This window comes from Panthera onca, chromosome C2 (assembly GCF_046562875.1).
Source record: "Panthera onca isolate mPanOnc1 chromosome C2, mPanOnc1 haplotype 2, whole genome shotgun sequence".
In the NCBI taxonomy this organism is placed as follows: Eukaryota; Metazoa; Chordata; class Mammalia; order Carnivora; family Felidae; genus Panthera; species Panthera onca.
In genome coordinates, this window is record NC_138347.1 from 102,236,310 (window position 1) to 102,244,131 (window position 7,822).

The 7,822-nt window shown below is 38.3% G+C and overlaps 1 pseudogene; it reads left to right on the forward strand.

Moving 5' to 3' along the window:
* Nucleotides 1-867: 867 nt before the first annotated feature.
* On the forward strand, nucleotides 868-1,974 carry LOC132684255 (actin-related protein 2/3 complex subunit 1A pseudogene; annotated as a pseudogene).
* The last annotated feature ends 5,848 nt before the right edge of the window (nucleotides 1,975-7,822 follow it).

The window sequence follows — 7,822 nt, forward strand, 5'->3', positions numbered from 1 at the left end:
TCTTCATCCTGCAGACAAGACAGGAAACTACTGAAGAGATTTCAGAAGAGACATGATTAATTTTATCTCTCTGGGTAATTTAGCCTCTAGGTAACATAGGAGGTAGATTTGAGACATGAAAACTTGAAGCAGAAAGGTGACATAAGATGTTATTTTAATAATGTTAGTGAGATAAAGGAGATTTTAACTAGGAAGTGCTCTAAGGACATAGAGTGAGAACATTGCTAAGGGGCAGGTTTGAGAGATAAGGTCCTGAGTTATATTTTTACTTCTTGAACTTGACACATATAGGATCAAATCAAATATATTCAAAAGCCAAGGATACATGACACAATCTCATTCAGATTCTTGTCTCTTTACTATGTAGTCAGTCTTGGAACCCATCCCAATCCTATTTTTCCTCTGTTTTTGTGAATATTTGTCAAGTTCTTAGGTATGAGTAATGAAAGACAACTCGCTAATATAATTGGAAAATGAAATTATTTTGCATAGCTCATGGAATCACAGGAGGTGCCGAAGGATTAGCCTCAAGGCCAAGCATCCACAGCCATGCCATTGACGGTACATCATCCTCGAGTGCATTCTCTACAGTTTGCACAACACCAAATTCTTTTCCAACAATTTGATCTAACAGCAGCTACTACTTAGCTTCCAAGTCAGCGCCCTGCATAATCACTTTTATTCATTATCTGGCTGTTTCTCTCCTGGGCCACTTTAGTAAATACCTAACTAGTTTCCTGAGTTCATCTGAGGGCACCTGCAGGAGTCTGTTCCCAGAGACTGACCAGGGTCTGCAAATTCTCCACTCCGAGCAGGTCTGGACTGCCCTGATACCTGCTTTCTATCCTTTAAAAAACACTAGGTATAATGTCTCTGCATCAGCTTTTACTAGAGCCAATCACCTGTCATGTCTGGAACAGGGATTGTACTCAGAGTGCTCTTAGCCCCAATAATTATGAAGTCCACATCTATAAGAAGAACAGGAGCCAACGGGTGAAAGCTCATGAACTCAAGGAGCACAACGGACATATCCCAGGTATGGACTGGGCTCTCAAGAGTGACCACATTGTCATTTGTGGGACAGACCACAATGCCTGTGTCTGGAGTCTGAAAGATGGTGTCTAGAAGCAACTCTGGTAATCCTGAGAATTAATCATGTAGTGACTTTGCCAAGTGGCCCTCTAGAGAATAAATTTGCTGTGGGAATTGGAGCACGACTCATTTCTGTTTGTTACTTTGAGTCTGACAATGACTGGTGGGTAAGCAAGCACATTAAAAAGCTGATTCGTTCCACAGTCGTCAGTTTGGGTTGGCATCCCAATAATGTTTTGCTGGCAGCAGGATCATATGGTTTCCAATTCAGAGTATTTTCTGTCTAACTTAAAGAAGTGGCTGAAAAGCCAGCCAGTATGCCCTGTGGCAGCAAGAAGCCTTTTGGTAAGCTGATGTCAATGTGGTGGCAGTGGCACTGGTGGCTGGGTGGATTGGGTCAGCTTCTCTGCCAGTGGGAGCCACCTGGCCTGGGTCAGCCATGACAGAACCATATCTGTTGTTGGTGCCTCAAATATTGTGCAGGTCTCAACTCTGAAAACAGAGTTCCTGCCCCTTTTGAGTGTGTCATTTGTCTTGGAAAATAGCTTTGTAGCTGCTGGCCATGACCGCTGTCCATTACACTGTAGATGACTGTGGCTGCTTGACCTTCATCTCCAAATTAGACATTCCAAACAGAACATCCAGCATTTGGCATGGAAAGGTCCCACAACATGGACAAGAGGACCACGACTCAGGACTAAAAAACAGTCTGCAGAATAGCATCACTCAAGTGTGTATTTATGAGGTGGACAAGCATGATTGTCACAAATTTTGCATTACTGGCATCATGGAGCCATAATAATTTGGGATTTCAAGATCTTAGAGTCTTCTATCCCGGGCTTCCTAAGGTGTAGCTGGGTGAGCATCCCAGATCCAGCGTAACAAACTGACAAACCGTGCTGATGAGACCGGGCCATTTGCATGGTGGTCAGAAGAGTCAGCCCTGAGGAAACACTGAAGATGCATATTGTGCAAATACTGTTTGTGCATTTTTGTTTGAATATAATTGGTGAAAGTGTTGTTTTTTAAAAATTTTTAATGTTTATTTATTTGTTTTTGAGAGAGAGAGTGCAAGTAAGAGAGGGGCAGAGAGAGAGGGAGATAGAGACAGTTTGAAGCAGGCTCCTCCCTGTCAGCACAGAGCCCCATAAGAGGCTGGATCTTACAAACCTTGAGATCATGACCTGAGCCAAAATCAAGAGTCCCCCGATTAACCACCCAAATGCCCCAAAAATATTGTTGTTGTTTTTTTAAAGCAGCAGTGATTTGTTTTCTTTGTTGGTATCGTTTTGTTTTTGCTATTTCATTCCATTCTTGACCAAAGCTTCTCTTTAAGTAGTTTATTATGGAAAATTGTCACACTACCTTAAAGGAAAGTGTGGAGAGATATGTAAATTTTCTGCAAAGCAATTAAATAAAAATACTGAATGTGAAAAACAAAAAAGAAATACAGTTCATTCTACATCCCAAATGTTTAAGGTAATTTGACTTTTAGTGATTGTAAAATGTTAAAATATTTCTCATGGCAAGGATCTAATTTTTAGATCTGAAAGAATAATTCTCAAATAACACCCCTAGATTTCAGGTTTATTCACAAAACCAATACATGATCTCCATCACTAACTTAAAGCGTAAAACCAGAACAGAAGAAGCCACACGCATTTCACCCAAGGAATATTGACATGGGCTTCCAAAAACTTATAATGACTGGAAACAAGCTTGCTGTAAGGCAAATTTTAATTCTGAGATATTACTCATATGGCATTATGGTATGAGTATTAAAAATAAAAAGGAGAAGGAAAGATAAATCATTACATAAAGTGGAATATCAAATATCGAGAAAACATACCTGTCTGGCAATGACAACTGGATATTTTACTTTTAAAATTAAATTAAGCTTCTTAATAAGTATTATTAATTCTGGCTTGGCATGCACACACATAATTTAGAAAAAGACCTAGACAAGAAAGGATAACTTTATCCTAATTTTAAAATAGAGTAATATAAGACCTTCGTTAAATGTGATATGCACACATATTATTTTAAACAATATCTTCCTCCAGTGTGCTTAGAAGTCTGCATATTTTTCTTCTGAATGTGATAGTTTTGGACACAGAAATTGAAAAAGTAATCTGAAATAGTCACTTTATTTTAATGTGACTGGGGCCTCTTTCTCTATCTAGATACATAACGTGACACACATTTCAGGTTAAGTTGCAATACATTAGGCCTGTATGGTCTTTGGTTTTCTATTTCCTTTACTTTAAAAAATATATATTTTACAGAGTCTCTTTAATTCTTAAGCAGGAAAGATTATGCTTAATTAAATCTAAACATGTGGCTCAGTTGGTTGAGCATCCGGCTCAGGTCATGATCCCAGGGTTGTGGGATTCAGCCCCACGTTGGCCTCTGCTCTAAGCATGGAGCCTGCTTAAGATTCTCAATCTCTTTGTCTCTCTCTCTCTCTCCCCTCCCCACCTCTCTTCCCATTTCATGCTTGCTCTCCATCTTTCTAAAAAATTTAAAAAAGGAAAAAGAAACATGTTTCATCATATGCATTTTGTCAGCTGAAACAATAAAGTTTTTAAGACATCAGAATATAATAGGAAACCAAGAATACAGTGCTATTATAGAAATATATGGATTGTTTTGTCAAATATACAACATTAGGGAAAGTGGAAATATATATTAGCCTTTGAGAATGACAGATCATTCAGATAAATTTGCTTTTGCCTACAGAACCAAGATGAAATTTATCTGTTAAAATTGTATCATTTCCTATTTTAAGCTGCAAATATTATTTTGTATTCTTAGTGATAATTTGCTAGATGGATTACTGTTGAGGTTTGAATAACATAAACTTATATCACAAAGGTTGTTCAAATAACATCAGTCTTTTTATTTACCCCAGAAGAACTTCTGGCTTTTACAAATATGTCCATTTTTATTACTTAATTGTGTTAAAATATGCTCAGGTTGCAGTTAGTAGCACAATTCTCTTGACCTCTTGAGTGAAATAATAAAACACTGGTTTGTATCTATTACTTTGCTTTCTAAGCATTCCATTGCTTGCACAATAGGACACTAACTACACTGTGCATAATTTAGCATTACAATCATATATAATTTCAGATAATGCCAGATTGCTAAATCACATTGCATTACACTTTTCCTCTGTTAGTCCCTGTAGGTGAAACACAGTGCAGTCCCTATAGAATTCTGGAGGCATACCTTTCTCTGTAGAAAAATGTTCTCCTTTTATGAAACAGATTCTGGTTTGCCACTGAGCCCCAGGAAAGACTGAATTCTTGACCACGGACTGATAAGCTGTTATTAAATCAGAACTACTACAAATGTACTAGGTGTTGCCTGGCACACCAAATCACAAAGATAGTTATGCACAGAAGCCTTGCATCATCAAACGGAAGTAACATAGACTAGTCATCCTTTGTCTGTTGGGGGATCCATTCCGAGATTCCCAGCAGATTCTTGACACAGCAAATAGTACCAACCCTATGTATACTATGTTTTTTTCCTACATGTACATACCTGTGGTAAAGTTTAATTTATATATTAGGTACAATAAGAGATGATCAATAATATCTATCGGTAAAATAGTACAATTAAAACAATATACTGTAATAAAAATTATGTGAATATAGTCTCCCTCAAAATGTCTAATGTACTACATTGCTCTTCTTCTTGTGAGGATGTGAAATGATGAAATGCCTACATGAGGAGATAAAGTGAGGCATTGTGAGAGTGTTAGGCTGCTGTTGCCCTGATGATAGGGAAAAGGAATGATCATCTCTGCTTCTGGACTTCAGTTAACATCAGGTGATTAAAACTATGGAAAGGGAAGTCACAGATACAGGGGGGGCTACTACTTACAAAAGTGTCCTCAAGCGGGACCTGAACACATGGTAAGCTGCACAAGCAAGTGATTCCTACTTCTGTGATCCTTACTGATGCTAGATTGCTTCTCTTCTTTCAACCATGACTTGCAGCTTCATATGGATTTCCATCTAACCAAATGACTAAAATAGTCATTTGTGTCTTGTTCACATATAGTTCCATTACAGCCCTTATCATGGGTGGTCCTAAAGGATAGTGGTGAAAGGAAGTTCTCTCAGAAGACACAACTTTAAATAGTTCACTTGATCATTAATTTTTCTAGGAAAGAGAGATGGCAAAAGATACATATCCACATCATTTCATAGGCAGTGGGTAGGATTTTGCTGGATGGTAAGACTTGAAAGATGATTCAAAAATTGGTGATGAGGAGGTATATTTGCATGTCACATACACATTCATCTGAGATCAAACTCAAGCTCTTCTTCAGCTTTGTTGTAAGATATTCTTTATTTTGTGGCATGCAATAACTGTTCAAAGTGGCTTTCTTTTCTTTGTGAAGTGTGCTCCAGTGGAAAGGATTTAAAGATTTAAGGTTTTAATGAATTGTATTGGGTGTAAAAGAACACATCACAAATAATTTACAGGTCTTGGCACTATCTATATCCCTTTATAAAGGTGAATAAATGCACTTATATAATTTATAGTTCAGAAAATTAATCCCCTTGACCACTGTAGAAATGTGGCTGATGCATGTGCCAGTGGGACTAAAAAAATGTGTAAAATCTGTGGTGTTTGGGACTTCTTTCAGGCATAATGCATAACACACACACAACACACACACACACACACACACACACACACACACACACACACATCTTGCATGTTTATAGGTATACATATACCTACTGTGGCCTTTAATCCTTTACAGAAAAGAAACAAAGTGAGCCCTACCATTTCCCTGCCTTCATACCTGTGAGCATTTTTAGGAGTACACTGACACCCCAAAGAGACAGAGATCAGAGTTCAAACAAGCCGAAGTACTGGAATTGGTGGATAAGAGAACAGGAGAGGAGGAAGCTTTGCATATAAAAAGCTTAGAAATCTGCACAAGAGTCACCTTCAATCTTTGCAGAACGCTAAGCTGTGCATACATACTGTGAAATTCCATAGGGCTAAGCAAAGAGCAAGTACAGATTTTATACAACATCAAAGACTTTTAGTTTGAATCTTAATAACCAGATAGAAAAGGTAGGGAAAGATGTCCATTCTTTGATTATTAGTTAGCTTCTTTCCCCATCCACCTCATCTTTGTCCAGGGTTTATAAACGAAGTGACTGTAGTAGTTAGGATGGAAGTTATCCATGGGCTAAATAAGCTTATTCATAAAAGCTCGCTGGCTACAAAACTTGTCGAGTCAGCAGAGATCAATACTATTGCTGAATATGACACCATCCTGCACAAAGATCAGTCAGACACTGGGCAGCAGGTTAGATAATTTCCATCAGGGGAATGGCAGTACTTTATGGAGTTCAAAATACCTCTCACTGAAGTAGATACTTAAGTCCATATATTGGTTTTCCTTTCCTGACTACAATGCTTCTACAGAGACAACCATTGCAGATGTACAGAATGTCTTATTCACCGTTATGCTTACTTCTGAAGAAGTAATTTTCACATTGGAACAAATGAAACACGGAAGAGTGCTCATCATTTGGGAATTCAAGGTGGTATAAGATTCTGTGTCCATGTCCTCAACTGTGTCTGAAGATATGAGAGGACTGATGTCCCACTTGAAGACAGGCAGAGAGAGTGAATTGTTCCTTACCCAGCCTGTTTATTCTATCTAAGTCTTCAAGAGATTGGATGATGCCCAACCACACCGTGGAGGGCAATCTGCTTTATTCATACTGAATCAAATGTTAATCTCATTCATAAACACCTTCACAGACAGATCCTGAGTAATATTTAATCAAATATCTGAGTACCCTATGGCCCAGTCAAGTTGACATAGATAATTAACCATCATACCATCATACTAAAGAAGATGGCCTGATATGATAATGAAATGGTCTTTAGGAGATTGAATTTTAGCACCAGCAGGATGGCAATACCTTCTTGGACTACTGTAATTTCTTTCAAGTTGTGACTCCAAAATAAAAAGAACAATAGAAAATGCAGTTTCTTACACAGTCCCAATTCATGGGTCTGGGAATCTAAGGGTAGAAATGGAAATGATTCTGCTTAATATTGCCCCTAGAAATCTGAGGGGTTTTGTTGTTGTTGTTGTTGTTGTTTGCTTTCCATAAACACAATTTTAGGCTTTATTGCCTAGAGGTTTTAAGTCTCCAGAAAGGAGTGCTTCCAACAGAGGACACTGATGTCTCTCTATTAAACTAGAAGTTGAGCCTGTCACTTGTCTACTTACAAATCTTCAAGCCAGCAAATCATTAGGCAAATAAGAGGGTTTCTGTGCTAGTTATGCTGATTGATCCTGATTGCTGCTATATGACAGGACTAAAGAGAACTGTGTAAAAAATGCAGTAAATTCCATGGAGCCCTCCTTAATACACTGAGGCCATGTGATAAAAATCATACACTCCTCAATTCAAGAAGGACTGCAAGAGGCCAGATACTTTAGGAGAATACACTAGGGTTACCCTACCAAGCAAAGAACAAAGACTAGCCAAGTTGCTTTCTAAAATTTTTTTTTAACGTTTATTTATTTTTGAGACAGAGAGAGACAGAGCATGAATGGGGTAGGGTCAGAGAGAGGGAGACATAGAATCTGAAACAGGCTCCAGGATCTGAGCTGTCAGCACAGAGCCTGACACGGGGCTTGAACTCACGAACCGCGAGATCATGACCTGAGCCGAAG